At 48.7% G+C, this 15,160-nt stretch overlaps 1 long non-coding RNA gene across 2 annotated transcripts in view; it reads right to left on the reverse strand.

The window, feature by feature from the left end:
- The window catches only part of LOC149119916 (uncharacterized), a 76,162-nt gene that overhangs the window by 14,772 nt on the left and 46,230 nt on the right, over nucleotides 1-15,160 (reverse strand). The window contains exon 3 of one of the 2 annotated variants that reach the window (XR_016227044.1): nucleotides 9,327-9,724. The exons of the other annotated variant lie outside the window; for it this stretch is intronic. This is a non-coding gene — a long non-coding RNA (uncharacterized LOC149119916). Of the gene's footprint in view, nucleotides 1-9,326; nucleotides 9,725-15,160 lie in introns of those variants that run through there. 2 annotated transcript variants of the gene reach the window in all.

A 15,160-nucleotide genomic window follows, 5' to 3' on the forward strand; every position in this document is an offset into this window, starting at 1 on the left:
GTTCACTGATTGAAAATGGCAAATTTTATTAGACATGTATTCATTCCTTAATTATTAGATAATACTAGTTTTTATATTCTGGAAATCACCTGATCATACAGCTTGATATTTGATTGCACCACTCCTGCAATTAAATGCTATCATCACTCTCTGATCACCAGGAATGGCATGACTTCTTCATTTGTGGGAAGAAAATTTGACAAGACATCCACCACCGAGACAACATGGTCAAAAAAGATATAAACTCTGGAGCAAATATTTAGGACATTCACTTCCTGTGTATCTGAAACTCTATTTCTGGTGAACACCAAATCTCCATGTCCATCCCCAGCTCAGAGCAAGATCCCTCTTCTGTTTCTATGAGATTGGCAGCTGGAATACCACCTGTGCATCTAAGTAGAATCACAGAGGACTGGTCCTCCTTTGACTGCCTTATTTCACTGAGAACAACCCAGCATCCCGATTCTGGACGAATCGCAAGAAGAATTGAAACTGGGATGGAAACATCTATATGCTGCCATGTTTTCTGCAGCACTATCCCTACCAACTGAGACATGGAAACAAGTTCGGCATCCACTGACGGATGAAGGAATAAACAAATGGTGGTGCATGGACACAGTGAATCATCCTCCTCCTTTCAGAGGAGGAAATCTTGTCCTGCAGGAAATGTAAATATGTGTGAAAGTAGCTGGAACACTTGGATGGGACAAGATGGAGAGCTCCATATAACCTATCACTCACACAGATGAAAGTGAAATCTGAGCAGAGGACACATTCTTCAACACTCTTAGAAGGCCACACTGAGAGGCAGATTGGATTAAGTGCAAATCTCAACAACAGCCTGATGGGAGTCTGGCTAGGTTGCTCTCCTCACTTTCTCCCAGGTTCCTCAAATGCAGGCGGAGTTGAAGTAACTCCGAAAAGGAAAACCATGGGTGAATCCCTGTATCTCTCCAAAAAATGAGAAATGGTGTTAAGAAGAGGGTTATACCCATTTGTGTAGTTCCTCACTTTTCACTGACAAAGCTATGCTAATGTCTCTGCTAAGGGATAACCTTGAAAATTACTATATTTCTGCACAAAAGAACCAGAAAGATGGTGTTCTCCAAGGAATGAGAGGAAAATCTCTAGTATCCCTTTCACATACTATTTCCCCTCATGGGTATTCTTGTCTGTGGAACTGCACAACAGCATGGGGAATAAACACCACTGAGAAGAACATGTACGAAGGTCAGGAGAACTGTGCAAATCAGAGAGCTAAGGGGACAAACAGAGTCTACACAGCTTAGCTCTGAAACTGCCTTCATACAGGAATGATCAGAGACTCCATCTCCTCTAACCATCACTAAACCCAGAAAGACAAATACTCTTCAAATTATAGCTAAGAAGTTCTCAGCAGAGGAAGAAATACATGAAAAACACAAGCTGGAAACGTTGGGCCTGAACGTACATCATTCATATCAAAAGGTAATGGATGTCTGGGCTGGCCTTAGCTCAGTGGTTCCTTCATCTACTGAAAATGTAACAGATGGAATCAAGTCCAGAGTGCAGGAAAAAGTGAAAATATCAAGTTATATGCCAATCAACAGAAAGGTACAAGTTGAAGAACAATGAGAAAGGGAAGAAGCTTGAACCTAAATGAATAGAGCCTCAGAGACGTGTGAACCATAGCAAGAGCCCTAACTCATAGGAGCCTGGAGGGGGTAGGAGGGTGGTGAAGTACAAAATATTAAAAGGAACAGAATGGCCAGGAACATCACCCTTTTAGGAATACAGATCCAAGGACTCAGAAGCATCTCAGGGACATGTGAACAATCCACAAGAAGAGAAAAAGAGAACTCTTGAAATCAGAGCCAATGGCATGTGCATACCCACATGAGCAGGGATGACTTCTCATCAGAAAACACAAACACCACAGGATACTAGAACCCTGTTCACCGCGTTTGGAAAGATAAGACCGCCCCAGGATTCTCCAGGGAAAAACATACCATGTAAGTTCCAAGCCTTCTATGCAGAAAAACTAGGATGGTGGAGATGAAGGAATACTAAGAGCAGTCATCAGAAGACCACTTGCTATCAAAACGGCACCAAGTGGATGGAATTCTTCTGGCTGAAGTGAAATCTTGTCCAGGGAATTCTGGGACATCAGGACTAATGAAGAGCAGGAGACACATGAAGTATATCACTGCTGGCTGTGTTTCCCCCCATAAATTCTCTAAACAGTGTCTGTAGAACCCAAAACAGAAAGCACAGACTCACAGGGTGGTGCTCCATTTATACAAAGGTCACACAGAGGGGGACAATCAAAACAGAGCATGGGTCAAAGAATCAGTGTGGCTGTAAAGTTTCATTACTCTGCTGAACCGGAGAGAAGGAACTCTAATTAGACAGGGAAAGCAACAGGACCCACAGTACTATTCCCGGAACAACTGAAACACACAGACACTCAAGAAAAGCTGGATTGGGGCTGCTGTCAAGGAGCAATGTGCAATTTCCCACCATGCGGCACTTTCATGCCATATGGGTGCCAGTTCCAGTCCCACATGCTCTACTTCTGATCCAGCTCCCTGCTAATGTGCCTGGGACAGCAGCAGAGGATGGCTCAAGTCCCTGGGCCACTGTAATAGTGGGAGAGCCAGGGGAAGCTCCTCACTTTCTCCTGACCTGCTCTGAGTGTTGTGGCCATCTGGGCAGGGAATCAGCTGATGGAGGATCATTCTCTCTAATTTTGCCATTCAAATAAAAAAAATCTTTAAAAAGGGGCCGGGGAGATGGATCACCTCGGGATCTAGATGATGGGAATGGAGCAGTGACAAGATTCACAAATAGGTCTTTGTGGAAATCCATGTTGGCTTCCTCCCTGAGAACTGGCAGGAATGGGATCTCAATCATGTGGTCAGGATGTGTCTTCCAGCCTGCCTGGCCTCAGTCCAAGCTGCCAGCCCCACAGGCTCTGACGGGCACCTGCATTTCTGCTCTGAGGGTGCTCTGCTCAGTGTTTCCAGGACAAGGGAAGGAGGATACACACAGGGTGACACCAATGCTGCCACCTCCTGCAGGACCCGCTCGTCAGGAGATTGCTCCTCAGCAATCACTCACCTGCAGGGTGGGGAATGGGAAACGAGTCCAGCACAGCACCTGAGAGCTGAGGCCCTGGAAAAGCATTGAGGGGGCCCCCACACTACCAACACCTCATGGTGCTCCATCCACATACCCTCTGCCCTCAGCTAGAAACTGGGGAGACACAAGAGTCTGGAGGGGACCGGCGGCAGCCTTTGCCAGTACCACTTCCTCCCATGTCATCTGCAGATGTGCCACTACCGAGGTTCCACAGATGCAGCATTTTGGCCTTAGCACTTCTGAGGGACAGTGGCTGAAAGCTGTTTGGGACATCTACTGTTGTAGAGAGAATCTCGCTGTTTAAGAAACACTTTGGGAAGTAAATTTTGCCCCCCTCACCTGATCGCAGCAATGGGGGTTGACCACTAACCAAAAGGGATCCCATGCCCACATTGGGGTCACACTGCTGCCTCAAGCCATGGGCCAATTGGAAGATGGCCAAAGTATCATAGGTATTACAAACCCTGCGTCAGACAGTCCTTTTTGATCCTGAGCAAACTGAGTGGCATTTTGGCACTGCTTTACTCTGTCTGTGGGCCTCAGACATGGCATGTCCTCCAGCACAGGGAGCACTGCCAAGAACAGGATGCCACCACCTCCTGAGCCAGGTCACCTGATCATCATGGAAATCTGAAAGCACTGGGGTGGTGGTCGGTGTGTGGCGGGCATATGTGTGCGCAGTGCTGTGGTGCAGCAGGTTCAGCCACTGCCTGCAACACCAGCATCCCATTTGAGTGCTGGGTTGAGTCCCAGCTGCTGCACTTCCAGCCCAGCAGCCTGCCACTGTACCTGGGAGGGCAGCAGAACATGGCTCAAGGACTTGGACCTTTGGAAGACTCTGATGAAGTTCCAGGGCCCTGTCTGTAAGTGACTATGCCAGCTGTGGTGGCCATTTCACGGTGAAATCAGCAGATGGAAGCTTGCTTTTTTTCTCACTTCCCAACTCGACCTTTCACACAAAATACATTTGTAACGGAAAGCAAAAGCACTTTGGGAGGTAAGGCTGAGGTCGTCCAGGTACACAGCAGTACACAGCCTTCTGGCCTTTTCCCTTCTGCAGCACCTGTTCCAAGCACTCTTGCTCCTAAAGACCAACCAGCCATGGGAGGCAGAGGAAGCAAGCCTGCAAAGTACATCATCCCATCATCCAGGATATGGACACTGTACCCCCGATACTCCACAGGAGGAAGCCATGGACATCTCTCCCCCATCTTCCCCAGTGGGGGGTAGCAATGGACACATCACCCCCATATTTCCCTGAACTGAGAGAGATACAGACAAATTATCCTCCTATGCTCCCCGAACAAGTGAAGCCATGACACCACACCACCCTATGATCCAACACGTGAGGAGGTCATGGGCACCACACTCCCCTACTCTCTCCCTCAGGAGGAGCCCATGGACACCACACCACCCTATGCTCTCCCACATGAGGTGCCAATGGACGCCACACCCCATATGCTTCCCCATGGAAGGAAGCTCTGGACTCCGTACTACCCTGTGCTCCTGCACTGGAGGTGGCCAGGGACACCACACCCCCATACACTCCTCCACGGGGCATGAGAAAAGCAAAAATCACCACTCTATGAGCCCAGAATAGGGACAGTCAAGTCCCTATGCTCCCCACAGAAGGATGCCATGGACACTTCACCCTGCTCTGTTCCATCACGGACAACAGAAATGTCAACTGCACCTCCTGCCCTCTGTCTCCCTCCTGCTGTTCCCAGGGGCAGTTTTGTGACTGTTCTTCCCACCTTTCCTTGCATCTTCATACCCAGTTTCTCAGCACCTATGGATATAGATCCTCCCGCGTGACCCTTCCTCCCTCCCCTCCAGGACAAGCACAACTCTGCCCCTGGCCAGCTCCTTTCATGGCCTCCAACTGGCTCCCCACAAGATAACGTTCACTTATTTAATATTAAACACCATATTCTTTCTTTTTCTTTCGTGTCTGTGCTCTCTAGGTCCAGTGGGAGAAATGCTGGCTTGTGTGAGTGCTGACAGGAGGTCAGATCCTAGGGGAAAATGTTCCTATGGTGCAAGTAACAGGGGCTGGAGACCAGAGTGAGTCAATGGCCATAATGACTGCCTCCTGAGCAGAAAAGCTGTGGCTGAGGTGCTGGCACTGTGGTGTAGTGGGTGAAGCCATGGCCTGCAGTGCTGGCAAGCTTATGGGCCAGGTTGAAGCCCAGCTGCTCCACATCTGATCCAGCTCTCTGCTATGGCCTGGGAAAGCAGTAAAAGATGGCCCAAGTCCACAGGCCCCTGCACCCATGTGGGAGAGTGGGAAGAAGCTCCTGGCTCCTGACTTTGGATCAATGCAGCACTGGCCATTCCGGCCAATTGGAGAGTGAACCAGCAAATATATGACTTCTCTCTCGCGCTCTCTCGCTCTCTCTATCTCTATCTCTATCTCTCTGCCTCTCCTTTCTCCCTGTGGAATCAGGCATTCATGTAAATAAAATCTTTAAGAAAAAAAAGAAAATCTGTGGCTGAACTTTAGGAATGGGGCCCAAGATCTAGTGAGCTCAGGACAGGAAGAGACAGGAAGTTTCAACCTTGCTGTGGCAGCAGCCACTTCTCACTTCCTCTCTGAGCTGTGGTCGGCTGGATCACACCTTGCACACACCAGCAATCTACACTCCACACATGCACACTTTATCTTTTAGGGAAATCTCCTACACTGACATCTCAAGCAGAGAGCATGCACCCAGCATCAACACTCACAGGCTAGGAAGAATAGAGGAAGAAAACACATCACTCCACAATAACCAAGGACAACAGTAATTCTAGGATGTCACTTATTCCTGGGTGATCTGATTGCCAACATGGGGGGAAGTCCTCACTCCATCTCTTCCATTCTGATCTGAAAAGGGGAAGGGAAGAGACTATTTTCATGAGAAACAAGCTAAGTTACAGTCCCATTTTTTAAAGAAGGATTGATTGTACATGTGAGCTAAAAGATGTAAAAGTGTATCAAAAGTCACTCCCAACCACACCACAAGACAAAACTTAACACCTGAATTCACCAACTCATCTTGCATCCCACAGAAAAGTGAGGTCACTGGCAAAACACACCTCCAGAAATTGCCTTGATTGGCAGAGGCAGAGAATCCCAGCTTAACTGAGCACAGCCCTATGCTGGAGCTCAAACGTAGGTAGGAAACACAGACTGTAATAGGGCAATTCCTGGGGTCACAGTGTTGACACACTTCAGAGGTTAAAGCTCCAGGAACAGGGCTATCTTTTCTAAAATAAGAGCTAATGAAGATTTTAAAGACTTATTTTCATTTTACTTGTAGAGAGAGCAGCACAAAGAGAAGGAGATAGCCAGACACAGATCTTCCTTCCTATGGCCCACGTCCCACACACCGGCAAAACCCTGTTGCTACCACCTCGAATGCTATCTTCCTCCTTCTTGCTCTCTCTCACACAAATCAAACCCCCAACTGAGCTGCATCACCTGGAAATCTCTAGGAAATACCTATTCCCACATACATGCCAGTACAGGTGCATCCCTAAATAGCTGGCATGGACTCCTCAGGATGTCAATCTCATCAAACCCAAGTCGCATCTGAAGTACCTGTTGAGGCAGAACTGGTTTGCCATCTGCTTGGGACACCCCCATTCCATATGGAGTTCCTGAGACAGAGTCCCACTGTTGCTTCTGATCCAGCTTCCTGCACACTTGTATCCTAGGGGGCCCCAGTGATGACCCCAGTGCTTGGGTTCCTGACACTCATGTGAGAGCACAGGATGGAGTTTCTGGCTTCAGTCATGCCCAGCCCCACCTCTGTATTTGGGAAGTGAAGCAGCAGTCAGAAGTTCTTCATATTTCTCTCTCTCTCTCTCTCTCTGTCTCTCTTTTTCTGTGCATGTGTTTTTGTGTACATTTTTTAAGAAACAAACCACCACCCCTGAGCTTCTCATCTCCTCCTCCTTTTGGGAGGATTCTGACCATGACAGTTTTCAGAAGGAAAATGTGTAATGTCATATATTCTGCATTACTCAGCAAATATGGAGCCAGGGTTATGTGAATGGCTTAGTGGTCAAGTCTGGATTTAACCCCTGCTCTGAATACTTATGCCAGCTTCCTGCCTATGCAACCCTGGAAAGCAGCAGTGATGGCCCAAGTAGCTGGGGTCCTGCCACCCCACGGGAAATCTGGATTGAGTTCCCAGGCCCTCACTTGTGTTCCCTGTCCACAGCAGGCATTTAGGTGTCATTCGGGGATGAAGCAGTAGATGGGAGCTCTGTGCCTCCATCTCTTTCTCTGTCACTCATATCAAATTAAAGCAAGGCAAAAGCTTCAATGAACTCCAAGTAGTACCCATTCACATTATATAAAGTGCAGTTTTTCCCCTCTAATCATTCCAACCATGGAGGGTTACCATTGACCAAATAGGCTCACATGCCAATGTCAGGGACATGCTCCTGCCTCCTGCCCTGGAATATTGGTCGATGGCCAAATTATCACAGGACCTTAACAGCCTGCTATGGTTTCATCAGCCCTCAACCAGGAGATTCAATCTAACTCTCAAATCCCTGATTGCCAACCTGGCACTTCTCACCTTCACCTGTGCATCTCAGAACACCCACGCTTGTGGTCCAGTCCAGGTAACACAGCTAAGAATGGGACTCAGCAACTACCTGAGCCAGGGAACCAAAACCCCTAGGAAATCCAAACCGCTGAGGTGCGAAGTAGGTATGTGGAGTTCTGGTGCCATGGGTTAAGCTGCTCCTTGTGATAGGAGCTTCCACTGGGTTGCATCCAGGCTGCTCCAATTAAAATACAACTCCTGCTAACAAACCTGGGAAGGCAGCAGAAGATGGCTCAACGACTGGGGCTTCTGCCTCCCAGGTGGAAGACTCAGAGGCCTAGGCTCCTGGCTTCAGCCTGTCCCAGTGCAAGCTGTTCCAGTCTCACACCTCTCTCCCTAGCTCTGCTTTTGAAACAAAAAAGGCACTGGGTGTGAGGCTGAGTCAACCAGGAACTCAGCAGTGCACAGCCTTTTCCCTCATCTCCATGCCTTCTGAGGAACTGTCCATGAGACACCTGTACTGTTCAGTACCAACCAGTCATGATCTGAAGACTGAGATCAAGACATCTGCATTGGTCATGGAAGGCACTGGAGAAAGGCAGAGTGGGAGAGGCCATGTCGCAGCCCCCTGGGCCAGGGACCCCTCTCCTGCCCCTCCCAGCTCCATCTAACTCTCCACCTCCTTGTTACTGCTGAAGGCCTTGCACAGGACACAGCTGCTTAGGTCCTTCACTGCACCCTTAGGCCCCACTGCTGCTCTCACCCCCAGTAACTTCAGCCTCTGCATTCCAAGTTAGCCTGGGACCATGGCATCTTTACATGGGATCCATGTCCCCTGTCATTGTCTGAGGGAGGCCACAGCCCTCTAGCACCTCCAAACACACACTTCAGTATCTTCCTCACTTGAACTCTCTGGCCATCAAGGAGTTTTCACACTAGTAAGCAGAGAACTCTTTTTCAAACTCAAATTGGTTCTTGCCACTCCCCAACTCAAAGTGCTCTATTGACTCTCATTTATAGCGAGAACTCTGCAAGCAACATTAAAACATCCAAAATTACCCCAAATTATTGTCCTGGACAACGTTATTTTCCAGTACACAGTTAAGTCTGTCAAAACAAGCCAGAGTTTGCTTTGACCATGAGCTTGCCCATGGTGGTAAGTACAATGGTCCCAAGCCCAAATGTCAAAACTATCAAGGCAACATTTAACTTTGTTGATACGTGAAGTGGCTGACAACTTCCCTTAGATAAAAGACAGACTAACCCAACAGCATTACAGGAGAGCTGGGTCATGAGGGAAGTTCTGACACACTCCTGGGAATCCAGAAATGCACAGGTGCGCCCTTCTCTGATGAGAGAGGCTCACGGTGCTGGACTTCTCACACACATAATGACTAAAGCCAAACATCCAGTTCCTCCTGGGGTACTAGAATCTACCCATGTGCTGGGAAGATGGCACCAATGAACACCTTGAGCAATCAGGCTCTTATGAGCTTGTCTGGCAGACATCTCACTCATGTTGTGCCACCTTGTTGTGAGCCCAGGGGGGCCTCCAAAGGAATCACTGACCCTGGGAGTGTACAGGATCAGGATCTCCCAACATAAGCAGAAAATCAAGGGAAAAAAGCAGCCAGTTGACACTATCTCTGAGGAAGTACAGACATGGATCTCACTAGTTCCTGGGCACTCAGCTTTTACAATATACTCAAAGAAATTCAGGAAAGTATGCAAACAGAGTTCTGGAATTCAAAATCAGAACAATTGAAAGGCTCACCAGAGGGGCCAGTATTAGTTTTCTAGTCACCATACCTCTTTATTGCAATCTGTGTGGCATTAAAACTGGAAGCTGGACCATGGTTCTGGAGGGCAGAGCCTGAGGTCAGGAGCCTCCTGCCCTCTGCTCTATCTGCATGCTCCAGGCTAGGACCCTTCATGGTCTCTTCCTAGCTTCTGGCAGTTGCTGCAGTCCTTGGCTTGCTTGCTTTGCAGTGCATGCTTCCACTCTCTGCCTGGGTCATCCCAGAGCAGCCTTCTTCCTTCCTTGTCTAAGAGGCCACATTTCTCTGCCAATGGAAGGACAATTGCATTTAGATCAGGACCCACTCTAATACAGGATGATGTATCTTCACTGATTCTACCTGTGAATACCTTTTTTTTTCCAAAAAAAAAAAATGCATACACATACCCTGAGGGCTAGGACTTGAACATAGAGGACATAACTCTACCTATAATAGGCCTTTGAGGAGGCAAAAGCATCAGTGAACTTGTGGATTAGTCCCTTCAGATGACCCAGTCTAATGAATAGTTAGCAAATAAATAGAGTTCCAGAGACCTGTGGAACACTACTAAGAATACCACATAGTCACTGAGTCCCACTGAGAGATGATAGAGAGAATAGGATGGCAAGACTACATAAATTATATCCTAAGCTTCCCCCAGTGTTTTTAAAACCTGCAACCACAATATGCGAATGTTGGGTATTAGCCCTAGTCATTAAGCTAATGCTTAGGACATCTATGTCCCACATAGGAATTCTTGCATTTGATCCCCTACCTCTGTCTCTAGTTCCCGCCCATGTGCATCCTGGGAGACAGTGGTGATGGCTCAAGAAGTTGGGTGCTTTCCAGCCACATGGAAGACGTGGATCAAGTTCTCAGTTCCCAGCTTTGGCTCCTGTAGTTGTAGCAAGCATTTTAGAAGTGAACCAGCAGAGGACATCTCTTTGATTCTGTCTATGCAATTAAAAAATAACCAGGAAGTTCAATGTACCCTGGCATTATAATTTCATATCATAATAAGCTGAAGGCCAAAGAGAGACTCACAAGAGTGAAACACTATGTATAAAGGACCTGAGAGATCAACACTAGGATGCCTGCAAATTGTTCAGAAAAGTGCTGCCAGTGAGGTCGCAAAATTGGGAACTTCAAACACTGCTTCAGCTAATCCCCCCAGAAGTGTGACACTTTCTCAGAAAGTTAAACACAGGGCTGCTGTGTGGTCCAGATATTCTGCTCAGGGATATCTAAGCAGGAAAAAAAAATCTTTCCTTCATGTAACAATCTGAAGCAAATGTTCATAGTGGCAGTATTCACAGCAGCAACAAAAGTGGAAGTGGCCCACTTTCACATGTGGAAATGTTGAAGGGCCTGTGTATTAGGATGACTGTGAGGTTAAAAATAAGTTAATTCAAAGCCTGAAAAAATTGGCTGCTATGTCATAAGAGCCATTGACATAAGTATTCACTTCCCAAGTATCCAGTAGAGTTAAGGAGACCTGAGTGCTAGTGTCCTCAGAGGAGGGTCCTCACAGGTGACAAATCAGAAAATAGGGCTTTCTCTTCCACACTGGCATGGGACTGATTCTTCACAGCTCACGAACAAAACCTATGGTCTTGAGATGTAGTGTAGGCAGAATAGCGGCTGTGTCTTCTGATGGTTTCAAGGCACTGAAATAAATGAGATTAAATGACTTCCCCAGATTTACTTCACTGATGATTCGTGAATCTTAAGGTGAATGTACAGCTGGATTCCCTAAGCATGGAGATCCCTGAACCCTGAGACCACAGATGCTACCCTGGCCATGGAACCAAGGACTGTCCTCCCACACTTTCCAAAAATCTCCTGGGGGGTTGCAAGACACAGCTGATGTCCTTGAAGATGTACATGACCCCAAATCCCAACTAACCTCATGGCTCAATATTTCAATCCCTGACCAAAATGCAAATACTTCCCTGACATGCAGCCCCGCTGAAGAATCAGGGGGTCCACACAGTGTCCATCCCACCATGGCACATGGCTCAACCTACCACTCTGCATTGAGGCATCGCTGTGGTCAGGGACCACCTGGAGTGACCAGTACACTGCTCAGTTCCCAACAGTCAGAAGCCAGGACATTCCAAACCAACTGCCCATGTGACAGGCAACAGAACTTGGTGAGGAGCAGTGAGGAGGCATCAACTTGGATGGGGGCCTGCAGGGCTGCTGCTCAGCTGCTTCAGTGATATCCACAAGCCTCTGGGTCTCAGAGTGAGGGCTGGACTTGGGTTCACATCTAATCATGGTTGGCACAAGGTCTAGAATGGGGGAGGGGTCATGGACACTGCCTACTCCTCCAGGATATGACCAGGCCATCTCTGGGACCTCAAGGGAATCAGCCCTCACTCACAATATGGTCCTACCTATAGCTTTTGTCCAGAAGATCCCCAGGATTGTTCACTTAGGTTTTGGCAGAGTTCCCAGCCAAAGGTGAAGGGTGAGAGTTTAGCTGTCTATCCAAGCACCCCATGTGACTCCACATCCCTAAGGGAGTTCCCCATGCAAACTCTGTCCTCACTTCTGCCCTTGACCAGAGAGCTCAGCTGCTTTGATCCCATTCACTCAGCCTGCCAAGTTCCTCTGTCAGGTCGGGGTCAGCACCTGTCCGTGGTCTGCACTGATGGGTAGGACATAAGGGAAGGGCCCCAGGATCTTTCTGCAGGGGTGCAGGTCTCTCTGATCACCACCCTGAGTTCACTGTGCCACCCTGAGGTGCGGCCTTTGATTCAGGTGCTCATGACCTCTGCGCAGGCCTCACTGGCAGAACAAACTCACCACCATCCCTGCAGCTCAGTGAACACTTCCAGCAAAGTGCAACCACTAAGTCCCCACCAAGACAAGTAACAGGGTCACCAGGAAAGACCATGACAGGGAGAAGCAACAGGGCTGTGGAGCATCAAGAGCATGTTGGGGGTGAAGCAATGGCCACCCAGAGCAGAGCAGCACACGGCCTCCTCCTTTAACCCTGTGCCAGCTGTAGGAATTATTCATTTGACTGCTGCCCTTCCAGTGTCCAGCAACAAGGAAAGCAGAGGACACAGAAGAGGAAACAGGAGACACCAGCAGGGCCACTGCCCAGGGTGCAGAAGAACCACCCGTGGATATTGGGGCAGGTGCTGTAGCGCAGTAGATTAATCCTCCATCTGCAGTGCCAGCATCCTATATGGGTGCCAGTTTCAGTACCAGATGCTCCTCTTCCAGTCCAGCTCTCTGCTATGGCCTGGAAAAGCAGTAGAAGGTGGCACAAGACCTTGGGCCCTTACACCCACATGAGAGACCTAGAAGAAGCTCCTGGCTCCTGGCTTTAAATGGGCTCAGCATTGGCCATTGCAGCCATCAGGGCAGTGAACCAGAAGATGGAAGACTTTTCTCTTTGTCTGTCCCTCTCAAATAAATAAATAGAAAGAAAAATCTTTTTTAAAAAGCCCATGGGTATTTCTTTCCATGCCAGCCTCTCCTCTTGGGGCTTACAGCTGTCTCCGGGGGACCATTTTGCCTGCATTCCTGCCTTTCCCTGCACCTCTTGGCCAGATTATCTAAGCCCTAGGGATGTGGACCCTCATAGCTGCTGCTGTCCTACCGCCCAGGCAGTGTCTGACGAGGGACACATGGCCATGGATGCAGGACCCCCTTGCCAACCTGCTTCCTGCCTTTCTCTGGCCTCCAGACCTGATTCCTTAGTCTCTTCATCTGGAGACCCTCCCGTCTGTCTGATCCTCTCCTCCGCCCTCCAACCTGTGGCACACCTCTTACTCAGGAGAACCCCTCGTCTTGTGGCCTCCAGCTGTCTGAACATTGAAATTAGATGGCAGTGTTCAATACAAAAGCCTCCCTGTCTCTTGTGCTCATGTGTCTGCTCTGCAGATCCTGTGTCAGAAAGCATTGGACTGTGTGACAGCTACCAGGGAAGGACTAATCCTATTGGAAAGTTTCCATCATGTGGGCCAGGGGGCTGTGGAGCCCAACACACTGGTGTCCACAAGGACTGACCCCTGAGCAGGAAGCCTGTGGCTGAACTGAAGGGATGGGAGCCCAGGATTCTCTCCTGGCTGAAAAGAGTGGCTGCTTCTCCTTAACCAATTACAGGATGGGGGCCTCTCAGCTGCCACGCCCTGCCTGTGGTCCTTGTGGGACAGAACAGAGTCTTTCCTCCTGGCCCCACTCTCTGGCCCACCCACTAGAGCTGTCTTGCAGGAAGGTTGTAAAGCCCTCACCTGTCTGCACCGCTGGCTGATTCCGTGAAAGAATGCTGTGGCTCAAATGTCCTCCCAAAATACCTGTGCTGGAAACTTAGCCCCCAGTGCAATGGCACTGGAAGGAGGGACCTTTTAAAAAAAAGGCTTATTTCTCTGGAAGGCCAGAAACAGAGAGAGAGATTTTCCATCTACTGGTTCATTCACCAAATGACTTCAACCATCATGGTTGGGCCAAGCCAAAGCCTTGAGTTAGGAATTCCAGCTGGGTCTCCCACATAGTGGAAATGGGGCAAGCATTTGGGCCAAATTCTGCTGCTTGCCAGGTGCAAAAACATCAGCCTTGCCTGGTACCACCAAAGCCTGACTGTACTCAATCATTTGAGCATACTTTACTCCACAGTGCCCCCTGCCAGACAGCAGGGACCTAGTAGGTTCAGCCTGTAACATGTCCATGTGCCAGCCTGTAACATGTCCTTGGCTGGCGGGCTCCCTGTCTTCCCCCACCACTGGGGCAACTCCAGTGTTCTCATTATGCATTTAAAAGATTTTTAACGTTATTTATTTTGTGGTGACAGCATCATGGCACTATGGTTTAGGCTGTCAACAATGACACTGGCATCTCATGCTGGAGTAATGCTTTGAGTCCTGGCTCCTCCACTGCATATCTGCCTTCCTCCTAATGTGCCTGCAAAGGCTGAAGGCACCCCAAGTGCGTGGGTCCTTGTACCACATGTGGGAAATCATGATGGAGTTCCACACATGGCTGCTGTGGCATTCTAGGAAGTGAACCAGTGGATGGAAGATCTCTCTGTGTCTCCCTCTCTGTCACTCTGCCTTTCAATAATGAATACATCTTCAAAGTCTTTAAATTTCTGGAGAGGCTGAGACACAGATGGTACTCCCATTTTTTGGTTCATTCCCAAAATTCTTGGAACCAACTGGGATGAACAAGGTAGGGACTGAATCTGGGAGCTGGAAATGCAACGAAGGATTCCCATGTGGCTGTGGCTAGCAGGAATTGACTTACTTGAGCCATCACTGGTGCCTTCTAGAGTCTGCATTAGCAGGAAGCTGGAATCAGGAGCTAAAGACAGGAAGAACTGAACCTAGGTACAATGAGGTAGGTTTCTTTTTTTTTTGTAAATATGCGTTGTATTTATTTGAAAGACAGAGTCACAGAGAGAGAGAGACAGAGAGAGAGGTCTTCCATCCACTGGTTCACTCCCCAGATGGCTGCCATGGCCAGAGCTGTGCCAATCCAAAGCCAGTGGCCAGGAGCTTCTTCTGGGTCTCCTATGTGGGTGCAGGGGCCCACGAACTTGGGCCATCTTCTACTGCTATCCCAGGCCATAGCAGAGAACTGGATCAAAAGAGGAGCAGCCTGGACTAGAACTGGTACCCATATGGGATGCTGGCCCATCAGGCCAGGGCTTTAACCTGCTGCACCACAGCACCGGTCCCGATGTGTGGGTCTCTTAATGAGCATCTT

This window comes from Oryctolagus cuniculus, chromosome 21 (assembly GCF_051225735.1).
Source record: "Oryctolagus cuniculus isolate XC-2025 breed Fujian yellow rabbit chromosome 21, ASM5122573v1, whole genome shotgun sequence".
Lineage (NCBI taxonomy): Eukaryota > Metazoa > Chordata > Mammalia > Lagomorpha > Leporidae > Oryctolagus > Oryctolagus cuniculus.